The sequence below is a fragment of the Bombina bombina genome, chromosome 2, assembly GCF_027579735.1.
Source record: "Bombina bombina isolate aBomBom1 chromosome 2, aBomBom1.pri, whole genome shotgun sequence".
NCBI classification, from domain to species: Eukaryota; Metazoa; Chordata; class Amphibia; order Anura; family Bombinatoridae; genus Bombina; species Bombina bombina.
In genome coordinates this window covers 1242572955-1242597201 of record NC_069500.1, presented here as the reverse complement: position 1 = coordinate 1242597201, position 24247 = coordinate 1242572955, and the positions used below count along the sequence as shown (strand labels likewise).

The window sequence follows — 24247 nt, the reverse complement described above, 5'->3', positions numbered from 1 at the left end:
AATGATCTCTTTCAGTGCAGGCCCGAATAGGCTCTTACCTTTGAAAGGGATCGTCAAAAGCTTAGATTTAGATGACACATCAGCTGACCAGGACTTAAGCCATAACGCTCTTCGCGCTAAAATGGCAAAACCTGAATTCTTTGCCGCTAACTTAGCAAGATGAAAAGCGGCGTCTGTAATAAAAGAATTAGCCAACTTAAGGGCCTTAATTCTGTCCAAAATATCATCTAGTGGGGTCTCCATCTTCTAGAGCCTCAAACCAAAAAGCAGCTGCAGTGGTTACCGGAACAATGCACGCTATAGGTTGAAGATGAAAACCCTGATGAACAAAAATTTTCTTTAGGAGACCCTCTAACTTTTTATCCATAGGATCAATGAAAGCACAACTGTCAATAGGTATAGTTGTACGCTTAGCCAGAGTAGAAATAGCTCCCTCCACCTTAGGGACCGTCTGCCATGAGTCATTTATGGTGTCAGAAATGGGGAACATTTTCTTAAAAACAGGAGGGGGAGCGAACAGAATACCTGGTCTATCCCACTCCTTAGTAACAATGTCCGAAATCCTCTTAGGGACCGGAAAAACATCAGTGTAAACAGGAACCTCTAAATATTTGTCCATTTTACACAATTTCTCTGGAACGACAATCGGGTCACAATCATCCAGAGTAGCTAAAACCTCCCTGAGCAATAAACGGAGGTGCTCTAGCTTAAATTTAAATGCCATCATATCTGAATCTGTCTGAGGGAACATCTTTCCTGAATCAGAAATCTCTCCCTCAGACAGCAAATCCCTCATCCCTACCTCAGAACATTCTGAGGGAATATCGGATACGGCTACTAAAGCGTCAGAAGGCTCAGCATTTGTTCTTAATCCAGAGCTACTGCGCTTCCCTTGCAACCCTGGCAGTTTAGATAAAACCTCTCTGAGGGTAGCATTCATAACTGAAGCCATATCTTGCAAGGTGAAAGAATTAGACGCACTAGAAGTACTTGGCGTCGCTTGTGCGGGCGTAACTGGTTGTGACACTTGGGGAGAACTAGATGGCGAAACCTGATTTCCTTCTGTCTGAGAATCATTTAATGCCAAATTCTTATAAGTCAAAATATGCTGTTTGCAATTTATAGACATATCAGTACAATTGGGACACATTCTTAGAGGGGGTTCCACAATGGCTTCTAAACAAATTGAACAATGAGTTTCCTCAGTATCAGACATGTTTAACAGGCTAGTAATGAAGCAAGCAAGCTTGGAAAAAACTTTATTTTAATGAAAAAAACACAATTTGCAAAAACGGTACTGTACCTTTAAGAGAAAAAAAGGCATACACAAACTGCAAAACAGGTTAAAATTGCTTAAAAAATTCCGAAATTTTAACAGTGTACCCACTAAGCTTTAGAAGCATTGCACCACAAGTAAAAAAGCAATAGACCCCCAAATGAAAAAAACGTATTGATAATTGTCTAAAACTGGTTTAAAAACCCCTAAAGCACCTTGCCACAGCTCTGCTGTGGCCCTACCAGCCCTTAGGAAGCGAAAATATGGGGTTTAAAGCTTCAATTAGTCCCTCAGAAGACTATCAGGACCTCAGGAGAAGTTGCTTGCTGCTTGTAAATGCGCAACTGAGGCGCAAAAATAGGCCCCGCCCACCTCACTCGATGTTGCTGGGGCCTACACAAAACTAACAAACCCTGCCTGAAGGCCATGTGGGTTATAAACAACCCCAAAGAACCCTCAAGCAAATGTCCCATAAAACAGAAAACGTTACTCCCAGACACAAAAACGTTTGTCCCTAAATTCACATAACAAACTGAGTGCCCACAAAAAAATTAACCCTTTATGCAAGCTAGTAAAAACCTCTGATAACACTAGGATTACTGCTTACCCTTCCCCTAATGGGGACACTGTCAGCCTTTCTGAGTTAACACAGTCTCTGCAGAAAATATGACTAAACATACCTCATTGCTGTATAGCAAGAAACCGTTCCGCACACTGAAGTTTTCCTGTACTCCTCAGCTCATGTGGGAACAGCAGTGGACCTTAGTTACAAATGCTAAGATCATCATCCTCCAGGCAGAAATCTTCATCTATGTCCTGCCTGAGAGTAAATAGTACAAACCGGTACCATTTAAAAATAACAAACACTTGATTGAAGATAAAATAAAACTAACAGTTTAACACCTCTTCTCTTTACCCTTCCTGCTTAGAGCCAGCAAAGAGAATGACTGGGGGGTGGAGTTAAGGGGGGAGCTATATAGACAGCTCTGCTGTGGTGCTCTCTTTGCTACTTCCTGTCAGGAAGGACAATATCCCACAAGTTAGGATGAATCCGTGGACTCGGTACATCTTGCAAAATAAATATATATACATTTACTATTGAGAAAAAGGGTTATGCAATAATACTCATAAATTCATTTTAAGTTACTGGTAATATATCTTAGAAATTGTATTCAAATTGGCTTGAAGATAACTTATTGCTATTGTATTGATAATATATTGATTTATTGGAAGTGTATACATTTCTCTGGTTGATAAATCAAAGTTATATAAAACTATTTTGGGCCAGATAAATTAATTATATTTTCCTGGAAATTTTATTAGATTTATTGAGGTTTGGTAAGATTTGATTGTGACATTTTAATATATTTGCCATCCAAACGTTGCTAAATAAGCCATATGTTGAATTGGTTAATGTTACTGGCTAATTATAAATTGTTCTAGTAAAATTCAATTGTGATATTTGATATTTAATTTATTTTGAGTTAAAGGGACATTATACACTAGATTTTTCTTCGCATAACTGTTTTGTAGATGATCCATTTATATAGCCCATACAGGTTTTGTTTTCTTTTAAAATGGATAGTTTTTCTTATTTTTAAATAACATTGCTCTGATGTTCAGACTCCTAACCAAGCCCCAAAGTTTTAGGAGAATACCAACATATACCTACTCCAGCTTGCTTCTGATTGTGTAAAGGATATTTTCATATGCAAAGAAGGGGGATGTCTGCTATTTCCCACTTGCAGTGGGTGTTCCAGTAACCTTTTAAACAGAGCTAAACTGGAAGCTTCTAAGTAAGTTTTTAAACGGTTTTATATTGGATTTTTATATTAGTATCTGTGCATATTATTCTTTAGAGCAGTGTCTATTACATGCAGTTATATGAAAATTGGCATATACTGTCCCTTTAAGGTTAAATTCTAAATATTATTGTGGCCATATACAGGATAACAGACAATTTAATTGAATATTAATCTAAATATTTCATTAGCTTGCTTTATACTTTAATATTGTAAAGCCGGTGAGGTAGCTCAGTTGGTAAATGCCCTGACTACAACAAAAACCTGTTTAAAAAAAAAAAGATCCAAGGTCACAGGTTCAAATCCCAGCAGGGCCGACTCAGCCCTTCATCCTTCCGAGGTCGATAAAATGAGTACCATTAAATTGGGTAATAATAACAACTATTACTATTCAGCTGCCGATTTGGTGAATTCCGAGAGCGAGCGCTGAAAAAGCGCTTTGAGTCCCACTGGGAGAAAGGCGCTATATAAATACTAGTTATTATTATAATAACCGCTCATTTATCTCTGGTCATAATCAATATCCTATTCACTGCATAAATATAGTCACTGTGTTTATAAAAATTTACCTGATCAAAAACTTAGGAACTATTTTAATTTGGGATTAAATATTAATATTTAAAGTGACAGTCAAGTCCAAAAAAAACTTTCATGATTCAAATAGGTACAAAAAAGAGAGAGAAGTTTGACAGTACCCAGCACTCAAAAAACACTATATAGTAACAATATGCATTGAAAACCGGATGCATATTGTTACTATATAGTGTTTTGTGACTGCTGGGTACTGTCAAACTTCTCTCTCTTTTTTGTACCTATATATCTATCAGACAGTCAGCACCCCCCTTCTCCTACATTTCACCAGTGATACTAACTGGTATATAATGAATACTGAATAGATTATATATCTACTATTATTTCAGCATACTATATTATGAAGGGGTTGATATTTGCTTAAACTAACACCGTTGCCACTATTTCCATGATTCAAATAGGGCATGCAATTTTAAACAACTTTCCAATTTACTTTTAACACCCATTTTGCTGTGTTCTCTTGGTATTCTTAGTTGAAAGCTACACCTAGGAGGTTCATATGCTAATTTCTTAGACCTTGAAGGCCACCTCTAATCTAAATACATTTTGACAGTTTTTCACCACTAGAGGGCGTTAGTTCATGTGTTTCATATAGATAACATTGAGCTCATGCACGGGAATTTACTGAGGAGTGAGCACTGATTGGCTAAAATGCAAGTCTGTCAAAAGAACTGAAATAAAGGGTAGTCTGCAGAGGCTTAGATACAAGGTAATTACAGAGGTAAAACGTGTATTATTATAACTGTGTTGGTTATGCAAAACTGGGAAATGGGTAATTAAGGAATTATCTATCTTTTAAAACAACATAAATTCTGGTGTTGACTGTCACTTTAATAATAATTTTGTCATTAATTTGCTGAACATCTCAAAAGTATTATTTTGGAGTACACTACAGAGATTATACACCATTTAGCTTTTAACTATATTTATTGGAGGTATTGCTGACGATAATTTTATCATTGTTATTGATTATTAATATTCATAATCCATAAACTGTTCTAATATTACTGGAGGACACTCCTGAGATTTACTAATAATACTTGTGAGTGTATTTCGCCTTCTTAATACTGGAATAATTTTGGAAGTTAATGCACAATTTCCCCCCCTTCTGTTTGCTTTATTTCTTCTGCTGTAACAAGTTTGAATAAGACAAGTGGTGCAGGTTTTTGGCTGTTAAAATTCAACTGAAAAGGTGCTTTATTTATATACTTTTCACTTTTGGATGGCATGTTAATATAATGAAAGACTACAGAACAGTTTTGTAATATCAAGGTGGTATATGGCCCTTCAAGTCCCAGACAAAGAAAAGTGTTAGTGGCTAGGAGCAAGTTCACATGTTAAAAAAATTGGTTTAACTATATGAGCAAGGCTGCTCTTTTAGGAGTTTTTTTTGTGTTATGATCACATTATCAAATCCCAGAATAACAGAATAAAAAGCTAACTGATACTAATGAAGATCTCAAAACAAACATGTAATTGTTTAGCTGTATATTTTATGAGCAAAAAAGTAATAACTACATTTAAAAAAACGTAAACAAGAAGTGATCTGCACATGTACACTGGCTTTATCGTCATGGTATATTCCAGCTTGAGCAATTTTAACATATGAAGGATGTATATACGTACATGAGCTGCTTGGTCGATAAGATGAACCTGGGTACCGCCTGCCCATTGTGAGTAGTCAGAACATTACACTGCTTTGAAAATAGCTGACAGAGAGCTCTTCCAGAAAGATTAAACCCTAGAGCTGAAAAAGGGGAAAGATTTAATATGGCTATTAAAATGCTTAGATTAAAATGATAAAGATGTCCATATATTTTATGACAATAATGTGCATAAATTAGTAATTTCATTACAAGAATACGTAAGTCATCAAACTAAGGTTGCTCACTCTAAGTTCCATTATGGTATTTGAACACATTCAGTACTACTGGTAACATTAATAGTCACTCAGACTCTTACAAAATAGATTATATTTCTAGACAGATTTGTAACACTACAGCTTAGTCATTAACCATCTAAATGCTGATTTTTTTTATTATCTTGCTTCTAAACACATTTGTTATGATTATATTTAAAGGGACATAAAATTAAACTTTCATGGTTGAGAAAGAGAACAGAATTTTAAAAGACGTTTCAATTTACTTCTATAATGAATTGTCTATGAATACCGCTCTATGCCGAAATGCGTAAGACCATGTCAACCGCTCTTTCTATCCTGTGTTTTAACGTTATGGAATAAAGTTTTTGCTTTTAAACCTTTGGATTTCCTCCGGACTTTCCTTTTTTACTTTGATTTCTTGTTATATTTTCTGGAAAGCATACTTAGGTAGGATCAGGGGCACACTACTGGGAGCTAGCTGCTGATTGGTGGCCACATAAATATGCCTGTTATCATTGGATGGCCAGATGTGTTTAGCTATTTCCTAATAGTGCATTGCTGCTCTGGAGCTTACTGTAACTATGTTTACATAACATATGCAAGCAGTAGCGCAATAATAAAATGCTCTAACACATTAAAGGGCAGTAAACAGATTTTTTATATAAAATATTTGGATATACATAATGAAACAACTTTGCAACATGTTTTCATTATTTATTTTGTAATACATTGCAATATTATAAAAAGTTGCTGCTATGTGTATGTCAGGGTACCTGTGAAGTAACATTGAATAAACTACACATGTATCACAATTTAATATTTCATGTCAGCTAATATCTCCCCTGACATGAGTTGAGTGGGCCATAGCCACAACAGATCGACCCCCCTTCCTGTTGTCAGAGACACATTTACAAGCCTGGCATGTCCCAATACATATGAAAGAAAGTATGTTTACACAGACCTCCTGCTGTTCAGAGTTTCACTAGACAGGACTTCTAAAGAACAAACATTTGCCCCAAACTACAAAGAGTCTGTGTTTAATACCTTTACTCAGATCAAAATCTATGACTTAAATAATTGCCCTAATAAAGGTCCAAATAAATAATGACCCCATGCAAGAACAACAGTCGCTCAGTCTGAGGTGACCTTTGAAGCTAGCTGAATATCAGGAGATGTAGGAATTAGCAATTGTGTGATATACAAATGGGAGTTCCTATGAAGATCCAATACGCAAAATGGTTTGTCTGTAACTTTCATATCATTTAAAATACTCAGATTGTATTAACAGCATATATATATATGAACCTAGAAGATTGTTTATGCCTTAGAAGGGTAATATGGGAAGTTGAAAGCCTAAGAGATAAGATTTTAAAATATCTTAAAGGGACAGTCTAGTATAAATTAAACTTTCATTATTCAGATAGAACTTTTAATTTTAATAAACTTTCCAATTTACTTTTATCATCAAATTTGCTTTTTTCTCTTGGTATTCTTAGTTTAAACTAAACATAGGTAGGCTCATATGCTAATCTCTAAGCCTTTGAGGGCTGCCTCTTATCACATGCTTTTTAAATCTCTTTTTAACACAAAGAGACAGAAAGTACACGTGGTCCATATAGATAACACTGTGTTCAGGCACAGGGGATTATTTAAGATTTAGCACAAAACAATGCTAAATTTAAGACAATAGATAATAAACAGTCACAGTCATGTGATCAGGGAGCTGGAAGAAGGTCCCTAGATACAAGATAATCACAGAGGTAAAAAGTATATTAATATAACTGTGTTGGTTATGCAAAACTGGGGAATGGGTAATAAAGGGATTATCTATCTTTTAAAACAATAACAATTCTATGGTAGACTGTCGCTTTAACCTATGTATTTTTGGAAGCATAAGAGTCTTGAAGATTTAAAGTTTAGACAAATTATCTATATAGTTCTTAGATAAATTAATGTGTACCGCAGACTCCCTGAATAATATATATAATGATCTAAGAGATACATCACATGTTACATACTGTGTTCGATATAATGAATTAAAAATAAATAACTGCATTGGTATTTATAAATGAATATGGATAACATATTCTTTTGTTTTTCAGACATCTGATGTACAAATTAGGTTCCAAATATGACTAGTAGTTACTGCAAAGTTTATTTCCAATTACATATATGATATAAGATGGTGACTGGGAAATTAAATATATACCAGTATATCAAATGAACTGATATACAAATAAAGTCAGATATACATATATATTTTATTGGTTTATACTACTAGTCCACTCATAAAAATGTAACTTTAAAATATTATAAGTTAAATACCTCATATTTAGTCTTGAAATACTCAGATTAAATAGTATTAAATGGTCCCATACATATTGGACATATTTGTTTGCTGATGCTGGAAATTATAAGTGTATTTTAATGAACACTTTAAAATATATATTTTAAACTGTTAGCAATATTTGCAAACAAAACTGTATTTCTATGATCTGTCGCCCCCCCCCCCCAATGGTTTGAACGAGAATTACAGCCAAAAGGAGCTGGCTATAAAACAACAACAACAAAAAACCCCATACATTCCCAATAAGCTAATAAAATGTTCAGCTTCGAAGGGCCTATAGGGACAAGCTTCAGTTGAGGACGATAACAAAATTTCACCAATGATTAGAAAAAGAGGTAGGCTTTAATCACTTGATAAAAGTCTGATGCACAGGAGTAAAAGGAACATGCTGCTGAATTTTGACTGAGTGACAACTTGTTGCTGTGGACACAGTCTCTAAAAAGCAAAATTGTCCTAACCTTTTTATTTCCAGAATTGCAATACCTTTCATATCACGGTGAACGGATTTATCTGGAAGCTGAAACTTTCAAATTGTTTTATTTGGTGATGTATACGGTTGCTCTATATTTTTAATGTTTTAAATCAAGGTATTCTAAAACTATAGTTAAATTGTAGCTGTGAGTTAAAAGGAAATTTATTCTTATATTTAATATTAATTAGACCAAGGGTAGTAAGTATACTGGTTTAAAATATTAATATTTAGAAATAATTTTTGTAATTTAATGTCATAAGTTACAGTTATTACGATATATTTTAGAATTTGTTTTATTGTAGCTAAATAAGAAGTGTCACGCCGCGCCGTTGCTAGGCGCGCAGCGTCCTCTCCATGCTCATAGTCTAGGGCTGTGTCGGCTCAGTATGCGTGCGGTGCTGACGTCATTGCCGCACGCTCCTGATGGTCTATTGGCGCCTTGCCAAGGGTATTTAAACAGGCAGCAAACGACCTGTCACTGCCCAAGTATATGTGCTACTTCGTGTACCCCTGGGAGTGACAGATCGTTTGCTGGATGATACTTGTTACTGAACCCTGCCTGTCTCGCTACACTAACTGGTTAACCCCTTATCTGCTGGACTGATACTTATTACTGAACCCTGCCTGTCTCACTATGCTAACTGGTTAACCCTTTATCTGCTGGACTGATACTTGTTACTGAACCTTGCTTGTCTCACTACGCTAACTGGTTAACCCCTTATCTGCTGGACTGATACCTTGTTGCCGAATCCTTGCCTGTCTTACTACGCTACCTGGTTAACCCCTGAATTGCTGGTCTGCTTTTCTGTTGCTGTATCCTGTCTGCCTATTTGCCTTGTGCTGTCCTGCCTGTGGTTAGTGCCGTTCTCCTCGTTTTCCTGATATTCTCTGCTCTGGGATATTCCCTATCTTTCCGACTCGACGCCGGGATAACAAGACTACTGGCCGAGTTCAGTCTGATAGGAGTATCCCACGAGCCTTAAATTATACTTGGGCCATGGAACCGGATGAGGTGGCACGAGCTGTTTATCTCCAAGGACAGATGCTGGGAACCCATACTACACAATTGCAGAATATGGATTCCAAGCTGGAGGCTATCACCGCTCAACTCTCCTTACTGGTCACTTCGAGGAGTACCACTCCTGTTGTTACACCGCCAGTCCCTGCTCCTAGTACTGTGGCTTCTCCCTCTGCTTCTGGAAGCATACCCCGGATACATTTGCCTGACAAGTATGAAGGTACTAACCAATGCAGGCTGCACTTCCGTAATGATCCCCACACCTTTCAGTCTCCCCAGTCAAGGGTCACCTTTATCATTTCCTTGCTGAAAGACAAGGCCCTAGCCTGGGGCTCTCCTCTTCTGGAACAGGACGCTCCACTCCTGCATGATGCTGATGAGTTCATCTCTGCTTTTTCTGCTGTGTTTTGGAATTCTGGTCGTACCTCTGCTGCAGAATATTCCCTCCTGGATCTTCGCCAGGGCAACAGACCCTTGGCTCAGTTTGCTGTGGAGTTCCGCACCTTGGCACTTGAAACCACTTGGGATGGCAGTGCTCTCAAGGCAGCCATCAGGAGGGGTCGGCATGAATACATCAAAGATTAACTCACTTATCGGGAAATTACTTCTTCTTTGGAGGACTTTATAGCACATTGTATCAGCCTGGACTCTTACTTTCAGGAGAGACAAGTGGAGAGAGACCGAACTAGGAGGGTCCTACCTTCTCGTCCCCCTGTTCGTTCGGCTCAGGTGGTATCCTCTACCCCTTCTGCAGCTCCAGTTACCTCAGTGGAGGAACCCATGGACCTCAACTCCTTCAAACCTTCAGAGTCAGAGAAGGAGACTGAGACTATGCTTTTATTGTGGCTCTAACTCCCACACACTAAAGGACTTTGACATTCGGCCGGGAAAAGCCAATGCTTAGAGGATAACACAGGGGTACCTCTAAGCATGATCTCTACCAAACCCCCTCACTCCTCTCGGATCCTGGTACCTGTTACCCTTACCTTCCTTCTGAATACTGTCCACACTCAGGCCTTCATTGATTCGGGGGCAGCTAGCAACTTCCTGGATCACAGTTTTATGATTCAAGCTGGTCTACCTCTTCTACAGAAAAGACATTGTCTCAAGATAACTACCCTGGATGGCTCCCCCCTTGGATCAGGTTTCCATTTTGAGTAAGCACCCCTGACCCTGATCGTCGGTGTTCTTCATACCGAACAGCTCCAGTTCGAGGTCATTCATTCCCCAGCTCAGCCTGTCATCCTTGGCCTCCCTTGGCTTCGCTTACACAATCCACAGTTCGACTGGGCTGAGGGACAACTGGCTTCTTGGGGTGCCTCCTGTTTCCACTCCTGCCTTGCTAAAGTCACTCCCCTGCTCCACGTTCCCATAGCCAGCATCCTGACTCCCTCCACCCTTCCTTTGGTATATGCAGACTTTGCTGATGTGTTTAAGAAAAAAGCAGCCAATGTGCTGCCACCCCACCGTCCCTATGACTGCAAGATCAACCTTCTTCCCGGAGCCCCACTTCCTAAAGGCAGGACGTATCCACTCTCCAAGGCTGAAACCAAATCCATGGAGGAGTACATCCAAGAGAACCTAGCTAAAGGTTTCATTCGCCATTCTTCCTCTCCTGCTGGGGCTGGCTTCTTTTTTTTGGTAAGAAGGATGGTGAGCTCAGACCCTGCATAGACTACAGGGCCTTGAACAACATAGCCATCAAGAATCGCTATCCCATACCACAGATCACCGAATTGTATGACTCACTCCAGAATGCTAGCTTCTTCACTAAATTGGACTTGGGGCATACAATTAAATCCGCATCTCTCCAGGCCACAAATGGAAGACTGCCTTTAACACAAGATCTGGGCATTACAAATACCTTGTAATGCCCTTTGGGCTGTGTAATGCCCCTGCAGTCTTCCAGGCATTTGTCAACGACGTCTTTCGTGCCCTCCTCAACCGCATTGTCTACGTGGATGATATCCTTGTTTTCTCTTCCACTTTAGAGGAGCATCACAGGCACGTGAGACAGGTGCTTCTTTGTCTCAGGGATAACTCATTGGTAGCAAAGCTAGAATAATGTGAGTTTGATCAAGTCCGGATCCAATTCCTTGGATGTCATCTCGAAGGAGGGTTTTGCCATGGATCCTGCTAAACTCACCGCTGTACTAGAATGGCCTCAACCTGCCTCCTTAAAGGAATTACAGAGGTTCTTGGGGTTCTCCAATTATTGCAGAACTTTTCTCAAACAGTCGCTCCTCTCACTGAATTGACTAGACGGAATAAGGACTGCAAACATTGGCCTCCTGAGGCCATAAATGCCTTTTTTTCTCTGAAAAAGGCTTTCTGTTCTGCTCCTGTCCTCCGCCATCCTGATCCTGACCTACAGTTCACTTTAGAGGTTGATGCCTCTGAGGTAGGGTCTGGAGCAGTTCTTACCCAAAGAGACCCTCTGACTTCCAAATCACACCGTGTAGCCTTTTTTTCTAAACGTTTTACTCCTGCTGAGAGGAACTACGATATGGGAAATCGTGAACTCTTAGCCACTAAAATGGCCTTAACCGAATGGCGTCACTGGTTGGAGGGCACCGCCAATCCTATTCAAATCCTCACCGACCATAAGAATCTGACTTACCTAGAAACTGCTCATCAACTACACCCTTGTCAGGCCAGGTGGGCCTTGTTCTTTTCCCATTTTCACTTTGTGGTTTCCTACCTTCCTGGAACCAAGAACAAGAAGGCGGACACCCTTTCCCGTCAGTTCTCTCACTCAAGTGATTCCTCCGAAGCTCCTATTGAACACATCATACCCCCCTCCTGTGTGATTGCTCAACTCAATACCACTCTTCTGCAAAGATTGCAACATGCTCAGTCAACCTCCTGGAGCCCCCATGGCCTCTGATATCCTCTTTGTACCTCGGAACCTCCGTATCCCTGTGCTAGCCTGGGCTCATGATAGCAAACTCTCTGGACATCCTAGTTCGACTAGGACCTTCAGGCGTCTTCGCCAGCATGTTTGGTGGCAAAATATGAAGTCTGACGCTCAGGACTACGTGAAAGCCTGCACAATTTGTGCTACCAACAAGACTCCCCGATCCTTGCCTTCTGGCTTGCTCCAACCATTGTCCATTCCCAAACGACCCTGGACACACATAACAATGGACTTCATTGTGGATCTCCCCTCTTCCAACCACCATACAGTTATCTGGGTTGTGGTGGATCGCTTTTCCAGACTGGCTCACTTTGTACCCCTAATTAAACTGCCTTCCGCTCAGGAATTGGCTTCCCTTTTTGTCTTGCATGTGGTACGACTTCATAGCACTCCTGTAAATATTGTCTCCAACAGGGGTTCACAGTTCATCTCTGCCTTCATGAGAGCCTTTTGTAAATTGATTGGAACCACTGTTTCCTTGTCGTCTGGTTACCATCCTCAGACCAATGGACTAACAGAGAGCAAACCAGGATCTTGAAGCCTACCTTAGAGCCTTTGTCAACACTCGCCATACCAACTGGTCTGGTTTGCTACCCCTAGCTAAATTGGCAAGAAACACTCATTGGCACTCGTCTCTTCGATGCTCTCCGTTTCAAGCTGCAGCAGGCTATCAACCTCGTATCTTCCCTCTTTCAGTTCGGTCCACTGGGGTTCCTGCCGCATGTTACTGATTTCAACACTCATTGGCAACGTATTCGCTCTCAGCTGTGTTCAGCTGTCTCTAGATGTAAGAAGTTTTCTGACCGCCATAGGGCTTCTGTACGTGCCATTCCAGTGGGTGAACAGGTTTGGGTCTCCACTCGACATATCTGCCTTTGTCAACCCTGTCACAAATTGGGGCCTATGGTTATTGGTCCTTACAAGGTCCTGAAAAGACTGTCTCCTGTTGCATACAAAGTGGCCTTGCCGAGAACCCTACGCATACATCCAGTATTCCACATCTCACTACTCAAACCGTACATCAAGAATAGATATTCCCATCCTCAAACTCCTCCTCCTCCGCTCCTGGTCAGTGGTATGAGGTGGCTAAGATCCTGGACTCCAGATACAGGCGCAGACAACTGCAGTATCTGATACATTGGAAGGGCTGCTCTGTGGCAGACCGTTCCTGGGTCCCTGTCCGTGATTTGCATGCTCTGGTCTCCAAATACCATGCTGCTCACCCTTTGAAGCCGGCTCTGGTTCCCGGAGGGAACCCTTGAGGAGGGGGCTATGTCACGCTGCGCCGTTGCTAGGGGCACGGCGTCCTCTCCATGCTCGTTGCCTAGGGCTGTGTCAGCTCAGTATGCGTGCAGCGCTGACGTCATTGCCGCACGCTCCTGATGCCGGCCGGTCTCTTGGCGCCTTGCCAAGGGTATTTAAACAGGCAGCAAGCGACCTGTCACTGCCCAAGTATAGGTGCTACTTCATGTACCCCTGGGAGTGACAGATCGTTTGCTGGATGATACTTGTTACTGAACCCTGCCTGTCTCACTATGCTAACTGGTTAACCCCTTATCTGCTGGACTGATACTTGTTAATGAACCCTGCCTGTCTCACTATGCTAACTGGTTAACCCTTTATCTGCTGGACTGATACTTGTTACTAAACCCTGTCTGTCTCACTACGCTAAATGGTTAACCCCTTATCTACTGGACTGATGGAATGATACTTATTACTGAACCTTGCCTGTCTCACTACGCTAACTGGTTAACCCCTTATCTGCTGGACTGATACTTGTTACTGAACCTTGCCTGTCTCACTACGCTAACTGGTTAACCCCTGAATTGCTGGTCTGCTTTTCTGTTGCTGTATCCTGTCTGCCTATTGCCTTGTGCTGTCCTGCCTGTGGTTAGTGCCGCTCTCCTCGTTTTCCTAATGTTCTCTGCTCTGGGATATTCCCTATCTTTCCGACTCGACGCCGGGATAACAAGACTACTGACCGAGTTCGGTCTGATAGAGGAGTATCCCACGAGCCTCACAAGAGGTTGCTTCAGGCCAGATTAATTGGCATATAAATTCGCTGTTGTATTAATAATATACCATCTCTCTGGTGTTTATTAATTGAGCATTGTAAGCTAGTAATCCATATTTTGATATTGGAGCAATTGTCTTATAAGTTTAATGATAATGTGTAATATTTAATAAGTGATCCATTGTGAATAAGGTTAATGTGCAGAAATATCTTTATGGCTGGCTTTGTATAGAATAATTGTAACAGCATAGACATACTGTCAGGGTGCCAGGAATCAGACTGAGACAAGAAGTGCAAAAATAATCACACCTTTATTAATAGCAAAAAATAATAAAAAGTTCACAAGTCCCATAACAAACCAGGAGTCAAAACCAGAGCTGGTAGTCAGACGAGCCGAGTCAGGAGCCAAAGCGAATAGTCAGACGAGCCGGAATCAGGAACAAGGAAAACAGCAGAGTCAGGAACAAGCCAGAGATCAGGAACCAGGAAGGATGTCAGGCAGCCAGGTAATACACAGGAACTCTCACAAACAGGTCTGAGACAACGCAAAGGCAAAACATACTGAACAGAGGCCCTTTAAATAATAAGTGATGACATCACAATTCTGAGACTGCATCCTGTCTCACATGGATGATGCACACCAGTCTGGTCATAAAAGGAAGTGCAGGAAATGAGCAGCATCCCCCACAATGCACCATAGTCAGGAAGAGAGGTGAGTAAAATGGCTGCCAGCAGCACATGGCAACCACAACACAACAGGGAGAAAACCCTGACACATACTTATATTAGCCATAAGTAATACAATATTTACTACGTAAATATAATCATTGTGTCTATAAAGATAACTAATCAGAACAAAGGATTAAATATTAATTTGTAATAATAATATTGTTGTCAAATTCATAGATCTCTATAGTGATATTTTGGAGTACACTACAGAGATCTCACTGAAGTGTATTGATAAAGTTGGGCTATATTAATTGAAGATATTGTTGACAATAGTTTTATACTGTTACTAATTATTAATATTCATAATTACAATAAGTAACACGTTGGAGGACACTCCTGAGACATAGCAACATAATTGGAGGTTACTGCTAAGATAATAATAAATAATATTGTAACCTAGTATATACAACATGTATATGTTGCTTAAAGGGACAGTAAACTTACAAAATAATGTTATATAATTCTGCACATAGCGCAGAATTATATAACATTATCTTAGCGGCAGTTTTCTAATTCAAATGCATTGCAAGATTTTTTATTCCAAATTTGGATTTACCTGGTCTCCACTCTGGGCTCTACTAAGCGGTCTGGTAGAAGGAGCAAGCTACATTCAGTTCAATGGCGCGATTAGGCGCGATGTGACTAGACAGCGCGCTTGCGAAGCGCTTTTGAAAAACAAGACCCCCTTAGTAGAGCCAGGAGCGGAGACTAGGTAAATCCAAATTTGGAATGAAAAATCTTGCAATGCATTTGAATTAGAAAACTGCCGCTAAGATAATGTTATATAATTCTGCACTATGTGCAGAATTATATAACATTATTTTGTAAGTTTACTGTCCATTTAAGCTATCCAAAGCAAACATGAATTGCATAACTTAACATAAAATGATTTAATGTTAAGTTGAGCAAAAGATATTAAAATAAATTTAACATTAGCTAATTATAGCTTAATGTTGGCTTAAAGTTAAGCCGGGTACAAGGCCGGATTAATAATAAGGCAGATTAGGCACGATTATTATAAATACCGATTGCAGGCGACCTTAACTAAAATGGCCGCCGGCAGTGAAATAACAGCACTGTGCATGACGGCAGCCATCTTTGTTAAGGTCGCCACAATTATTATGCATGTGTGGCATCCGGGTTCCCCCACGCATCTGCAATGCGCAGTGCTGTTATTTCACTGCCGGCAGTCATCTTAGTTAAGGTCACCGGCACAATGGTAAGTGGGGAGCGCGGGGGAGCTTCAGATTTTGATGTCTACAGGTACCTAAGCTCAAATGATCAGTAAAATCACTAAATAGCCCCTGGGGAGTATATTAAGTAAGTAAATTAAACCCAGCAAGACTTTATACCATAGAAAATTTAATGGTAAAAACTTACATTACTGCCAAATTGGAAATCTGCCTACAAACATACACACACAGCATTTTTTTATTACAAAGAAAAAAAAAATATTACGAAATTCGTCTGAAGAATTACTGAAACTGTATTTTTTTCATTCAGGGCTACCTGTCACTGATGTTTAAAGCTTTAATAGTTTTAAAACATTCACCTGTTTCTACTGTGAGAGACCTATATCAAACCAGTGTTGGTTATATAAAATGTCACCAAATATACTCATCAACAAATATTTGCATTTTTGGAATGTTATACGTTATTTTAGAAACAGATTTATTTATGCCTTATGGTAGCTTACAAAACTGTAAAAATATGATAGTGATCCAAAAAGGCAAACTGTAAAATGTGTTTTCCTCTTTTTAATTATTCACATACAAATGCTGACCACTTGTATTTCTTATAAGTCTATGTTAGCTGCAAGCCTTCTTGCTGTCGATAGGAAATTCACTGCTAGTGAATAACTGCCAAGACAGCACACAGCACTCAGAATGTTATCTGGTACTTGCCGCAAGCAACATAAACAAACATCAAGACTGCCGTGGTGCTGTGACAGATACCATGGCAAAGCTATAGTTTAAAATTACAAAAGAACAAAACATCATAGAGATTAGGGAAGTGTGTTCAGAACCTTCATGAGGATCTGAATGCAGAAGTAAGCAGCAGCTTGTGCCCTTTGGATTTTGTAGCCGGATGGATTCTTGTAAAAGATCTCTACTCTAAAGATCTGGATTTGAACAGATCTTAGTGTGGGGATCTTTTTACTGGAATCAATTCTCACAAAGGATCGGAATGTATATCCCTAATGGAAATTTGTATATCAAGTCTATGTCATCGTCAAGTATGGAAGGTCTATTCTAGAACTCCAATAACAAAGGATTTTCACAACAAGGGAAATCACTGATGAAGATGTTATGGTTCAACAGGAAGCAAAATACACAAGTAATACAAAAGATAAAGCTGAAATAAATGTAGCCTTTCCATAACCACTGTACCTATACACGATCGCTTAAGCCTAATCACGATTTACTCTAGAATGATTACCGTGTTCTCAGAGCTCTAGTTAACTGTTTTGCGAAACAAAAAAGTTGCACAAAACACGTAAATATATTACAAAGTAAACTTACACTCATAATAACACCATCTAATAAAAATTATTTTAAAAAAATATTGCACACAAAAGTTAGAAGGACTCAAAGATATCAGGTATCAGGCAGACAAAGGGCTTTAACATAGAGATACATACATATACATGTCTAATATATATATATATATATATATATATATATATATATATATGTGTGTGTGTGTATAGAAATATATTTATATGTGTGTACCTACGTATTTATATGTGTATATATGTATTTAGAAACACAAATACATAGGTACCTATTTATAAATATATATATATATATATATATATGTGTGTGTGTGTATGTGTGTGTGTGTGTGTGCATTGGAGCTTTTTGCTGTTTAGTAGTTTGCTGTTTAGTAGAAGAAAGCATGTAAAAGCATATCTATGCAATATTCATATTTCATAAAGTGCTAAAATACTGGAATATAAGAGCATACACACATATAAATATCAGATGTATATTCCTGAGGGCGCACACCTCTAAAGCATCAGTGATAATGATGAACAAAAAAATAAAAAATAAATAAAAAAGAAAATGTATGCTTACCTGATAAATTTATTTCTTTTTTTGACACAATTAGTCCACGGATCATCTTAATTACTAATGGGATATTCACCTCCTGGTCAGCAGGAGGAGGCAAAGAGCACCACAGTAGAGCAGTTAAATAGCTCCTCCCTTCCCTCCCACTCCAGTCATTCGACCGAAGTTAGGAAGAGAAAGGAAAAGCCAAGGTGCAGAGGTGTCTAAAGTTTACAATAACCCACAACCTGTCTAAAAGAATAGGGCGGGCCGTGGACTCATTGTGTCAAAAAATAAATAAATTTATCAGGCAAGCATAAATTTTCTTTTCTTTTTTAAGACACAATGAGTCCACGGATCATCTTAATTACTAATAGGATTCTCAATACCCAAGCTAGAGTACACAGATGATACGGGAGGGACAAGACAGGTAACCTAAACGGAAGGCACCACTGCTTGAAGAACCTCTCTCCAAAAGCGGCCTCAGCCGAAATAAAAGTATCAAATTTGAAGAACTTTTGAAAAAGTGTGAAGAGAGGACCAAGTTGCAACCTTGCAAATCTGTTCCACAGAAGCTTCATTCGTGAATGCCCATGAGGAAGCAACAGCCCTCATGGAATGAGCCGTAACTCTCTCTGGAGGCTGCTGTCCAGCAGTCTCATATGCAAAACATATGATACTATTCAGTCAAAAAGAAAGAGAAGTAGTCGTAGCCTTCTGTCCCTTATGTTTTCCTGAGAAAACCACAAACAAAGAAAAGACTGACGAAAATCCTTAGTCGCCTGCAGGAGAAAACTTTAAAGCACGGACCACGTCCAAATTGTACAGAGTCGTTCCTTCTGAAAAGAAGGATTAGGACGCAAGGAAGGAACAACAATCTCCTGATTAATGTTCCGATCAGGAACAACCTTAGGAAGAAATCCTAATATAGTACATAAAACTACCTTATCTGAATGGAAAATAAGGTAAGAAAACTCCTACTGCAATGCCGAGAGCTCTAACACTCTACAAACAGAGGAAATAGCAACAAGAAATAAAACTTTCCAAGATATCAACTTAATATCTAAGGAATGCATAGGCTCAAACGGAGCCCCTTGAAGAAGTTTAAGAACTAAATTCAGACTCCATGGAGGAGTAGCTGGTCTGAGCACAGGCCTGATCCTGATCAAGGCCTGACAAAATGATTGTACATCCGGAACCTCCACCAGACGTTTGTGTAACAAAATAGATAATGTTGAGATTTGACCCTTTAGGAAACTAGACGATAAGCCTTTCATCAAACCTTCTAGGAGAAAAGACAAAATTCTAGGAATCCTAACTCTACTCCATGAGTAGCCCTTGGATTCACACCAAAGAGATATTAACGCCATATCTTATGGTAAATCTTTTTAGTTACAGGCTTGCCAGCCTGAATCATGGTCACTATGACCGAGTTAGAAAAAACCCCAGCTTAGACAAAATTAAGCGTTCAATCTCCAAGTAGTCAGCCTCAGAGAAACTAGATTTGGGTGAAAAAAGGACCCTTGAATTAGAAGGTCCTTCTTCAAGGAAGTCTCCACAGTGGCAGAGATGACATATCCACCAGATCCGCATACCAAATCCCGCAAGGCCAAACTGGAGCAAAGAGGATCACTGATGTCCTCTCCTGCTTAATCCAAGCAATGACTCGAAGAAGAAGCGCAGACGGAAGAATTTGGTATGCTAGACTGAAGGTCCAAGGAACCGCCACAGCATTTATCAGTTCCGCCTGGGAGTCCCTGGACCTCGACCCGAATCTCGGGAGCTTGGCAATCTGTCGAGATGCCAAGAGGTCTAATTCCGGCTGACCCCACCTGAGAATTAGGCTGGAGAACACTTCTGGATGGAGTTCCCACTCCCCCGGATGAAAAGTCTGCCTGTTCAGAAAATCCACCTCCCAGTTGTCCACCCCTGGGATGTGGATCGTCGACAGAATGGGCCTCTGCCCACTGAATTATCTTGGTTACCTCTGTCATTGCTAAGGAACTCCTCGTTCCTCCCTGATGATTGATGTAAGCCACTGAAGTTATGTTGTCCAACTGGAACCTGATAAGCTGAACCGAGGCTAACTGAGGCCAGACCAGAAGAGCATTGAAGATCGCTCTCAGCTCCAGGATGTTTATAGGAAAAACAGACTCTGACTGAGTCCACACTCACTGAGCCTATTAGGGTACCATAGAAGGCTGGTGTCTGTTGTCACATCACCCAAGATGGTCTGCGAAAGCAGGGTCCCTGGAAAAGATGATCCAGAGACAACCATCATTGAAGAGAATCCCTTGTCTCCTGCTCCAAATGTATTCGAGGAGACAAATCCGCATAATCTCCGTTCCATTACCTGATCATATTTAACTGCAGAGGTCAGAGATGGAACCGAGCAAACGGGATGATGTCCATTGCCGCTACCAACAGCCCGATTACCTTCATGTACTAAGCCACTGATGGCCAAGGAGTGGACTGAAGAGCTAGACAAGTATCGAAAATCTTTGAGATCCTGACGTCTGTCAGAAAAATCTTCATAGATAGGGAATCTATTATGGTTCCCAAGAAAGTTACTCTTGTATTTGGGACTAAGGAACTCTTATCCAAATTTACCTTCCCACCGTGAGATTGCAGGAAGTAAAACGACATTTCCGTGTTGAATCTTGCTAGTTGAAAAGATGGCGTGTGGACTAGGATGTCGTCCAGATAAGGTGCCACTGCAATTCCTCGTAATTGAAGCACCGCCCACAGAGATACCAGAACCTTTGTGACATTTCTGGAAACTGTTGCAAGACCGAAAGGAAAAGTCACAAACAGGAAGTGTTTGACCAGAAAGACAAACCTAAGGAACTTTGGATGATCCCAGTGTATGGGAACATGTGGGTACACGTCCTTTCATCCACTGTTGTTATAACTTAACCCTCTAGTGTCAAAGGAAAAATGGAACAAATAGTTTCCATCTTGAAGGACGGTACCCTGAGAAGTTTGTTTAGGCTTCTGAGATCTAAAAATGTTCAATACTAAGAGATCCAGAACATCTCAACCCAAGTCTGAACGAAGAAGGAAAGACTGCTCCCTACAAGATCTGGTCCCGGATCGGGCATGCCTGTCATGCTGTCCTTAATTCAACAGCACGCTTTATGGATTGTATCTCCATGTAGGCTTAGTCTGTTCCTGATTGGAGACAGTAAAGGAAGAACTTCCCTTGAAATTCCAAAAAGGAACGAAAATTGCTCTGTCTTCCGTATTGTCTGTTTGTCTCTCTTATCCTGCGGGAAAAGATTACCCTTACCACCCGAGATATCGGAGATAATCTCCGACAGGCCAGGTCCCAAAAAGAAAAGGTCTTCCCCTTGTAAGGATAGCCAGCAGTTTAAACCGAGTTTAACCATAAGGCTCTGCGAGCTGGAAAAGAGAAACTCGAAATCTTGGCTCCCAAATTGATAACTTGAAGGGAAACATCCATATAAAAGGAATTAGCTAGTTTAAGAGCTTTTATCCTATCCTGGATTTCAGTTAAGGAAGATTCCGTCCTCTAAACAAAATGCCACCGCACTAGTGACAGAAGCAATGTACCCAGTTGGCTGCCTGCAAGCCCTGTTGTACATACATCTTATTGAATAGACCCTCTAACTTCTTTCCATATGGTCTATGAAGCCACAACTATCCTCTATGGGAATAGTAGATCTCTTAGCTAAGGTGGAAACGTCTCCTTACCCCTTGGGAACTGTTTTCCAAGCTTCCTTAATTAATAAATGGAGGTAAATTACCGTCTGAGATTTTTTCCTCAGACACTACCGAAGAATCTTCCTTTTCATTTTTTAGGGAAGAAACATTCGGAAAAACGTATTCACTGATGTAACCCATTTCCTTTTGCACCAACCCCGCAACATGGGGAAAAAATGGCAAGGTAACTCCAGAAGGAGATTGAGACAAATCGCAGAGCACTGCCTGTGAGGGCTATAACATTGGGACACTTGAGGAGATTTGCGGCATAATTGAACCTTATCAATAGATTCTTAAAGAGTAGCTGCCTTAAAAAGGAGTTGGCTCAGAAAAAGTCTATCTGAACAACCTAACATTCTTCACCTAGAAGAACAGAAAAAAATTGTGTATTCACATCGGCATCAGGGCATTAACTTTACAAAAAAGATCTAGCAGGAACTCTTGTTTAAAAATAAAAAAATATTCATTAAACAGTTGAAATTGTTTTTTATTAAACATTTAAAACAGAAAAGATGTTACTGTGTCTTTAAATGTTAAAACAACACATTTTTTTCTTACTTCAAAAACGAATTATCACATAAACAGTTGTAATCCTTATGAAACATTTAAAGCATAAAAGCTGTTACTGTGTCTTTAAATGTTAAAAACAACATATATTTTTCTGCATGTAGAGGAAAAGTTAACGGCACTCTAATGTACACATAAACATTTGTAATTTTTTTTATTAAACATTTAACACATAAAATATGTTACTGTGTCTTTAAATGTTAAAACGTCACATTTATTTCTGCATGTAGAGGAAATGTTAACGGTACTCAAATGTACACATAAGCAGATGTCAACTTTTATTAAACATTTAACACATAAGAGATGTCACTGTGTCTTTAAATGTTAAAACGTCACATTTATTTCTGCATGTAGAGGAAGTTTAACGGTACTTAAATGTACACATAAACAGATGTAATCCTTTATGCAACATTTAAAAAACATAAAAGATGCTACTGTGTCTACAAATGCATTTTATTTCTGCAGACCCAAAAATTCGGATACAGCATAGTAGTGCTGTCCGGTTCTCACGCAGCTCACTAACCACTGCCCTTATCCTTCCGTACTAGAATGAAGTACATGTTGCCAAAAAAAGAGTAGAAGCAGAGTGCGCAAGCCAAATTGGCGCCACTCGAAGCTCCGCCCATCGTGGGCGTTATCAAGGCGAAATCCCCATTACTATAGAAATGGATCTATTGCCAATAGAAAAATAAGCAGACTGAACGCCAAGTTGGCGCCACTCGAAGCTCCACCAATCGTGGGCGTTGTCAAGTCGAAATTCCGGTCGCCATTATTATGGAAAATGGATCTATTGCCGACAGTAAAATAAACATACTGAAAGTCTGCAGCCAAAATGGGTCTGTCCCTTGCTAGCCAGCAACCAGCTCATAGTGACAAAGTCCTAATCTCTCCTCAGCCCCAGTGCCTGCTAATAAGGTGCTGTCTAAATTGTCCTCCTCTACAAATAGGAGTCTCTATGTCCCATAAATTAAAGTGCTCCACTTCTTCTGAGATCTTATCCCCAGACCCAGAATAAAAAGTCAGCACTTACCTTTAATTCTGCCCGACAGCAGGGCAGCTCAGCAGGTTTAGGAGGTCCTCTCCCTCCCATAGCCCTGTGGAGAAAGATAAAACCTGAGTAATCTTGCTTAGGCTATCAGTGTTAAGGCAGCATAAATGTATAGGAGGCGCAGTGAGAATTATGTCCCACAAGTTCCCATTGCTCTAAAGACACCAAAAGCTCTACTATAGAGACTGATATGGACTATGGCTACACCCTAGAACAAAACAGCACAATCTTGCACTACTTGAAACTAACACCTCACTTTACCTCTTCCTATCACTAACGTAGGCAAAGAGAATGACTGTAGTGGGAGGAAAGGGAGGAGCTATTTAACAGCTCTGCTGTGGTGCTCTTTGCCTCCTCCTGCTGACCAGGAGGTGAATATCCCATTAGTAATTAAGATGATCCGTGGACTCATCGTGTCTTAACAATGAAATACAAATAAGAAATGACTATTAAAAATATAAAATACTAGTCCTAAAGCCCGTTCACACGGGCCATTTTTTGCAGTACAGTGGACCGACCCCTAGCATCTCTCCCTCCCACTCGCTTTTGCTTTCTCTCTCTCCCCCCTCTCTCTTGCGCTCTCTCTCCCCTCTCTTTTAAGCTCTCTCTCTCCCACCTCTCTTTTGCACTCTCTCTCCTCCCCTCGTTTGCGCTCTCTCTCTCTCCCTCTCTATCTCCCCTCTCTCTTTCTCTCTCTCCCCTCTCTCTCTCTCTCTCTCTCCATCTCCCCTCTCTCTCTCCATCTCCCCTCTCTCTTTCTCTCTCTCCCCTCTCTCTCTCTCCATCTCCCCTCTCTCTCTCCATCTCCCCT

At 40.1% G+C, this 24247-nt stretch overlaps 1 protein-coding gene across 7 annotated transcripts in view; it reads right to left on the bottom strand.

The window, feature by feature from the left end:
- Positions 1–24247, bottom strand: part of APBB2 (amyloid beta precursor protein binding family B member 2) — a 919850-nt gene that overhangs the window by 660255 nt on the left and 235348 nt on the right. For all 7 annotated transcript variants that reach the window (XM_053704021.1, XM_053704024.1, XM_053704022.1 and 4 more), the window contains exon 3: positions 5296–5416. The gene's annotated coding sequence lies outside the window, so the exon portion shown is untranslated. The remainder of the gene's footprint in view (positions 1–5295; positions 5417–24247) is intronic.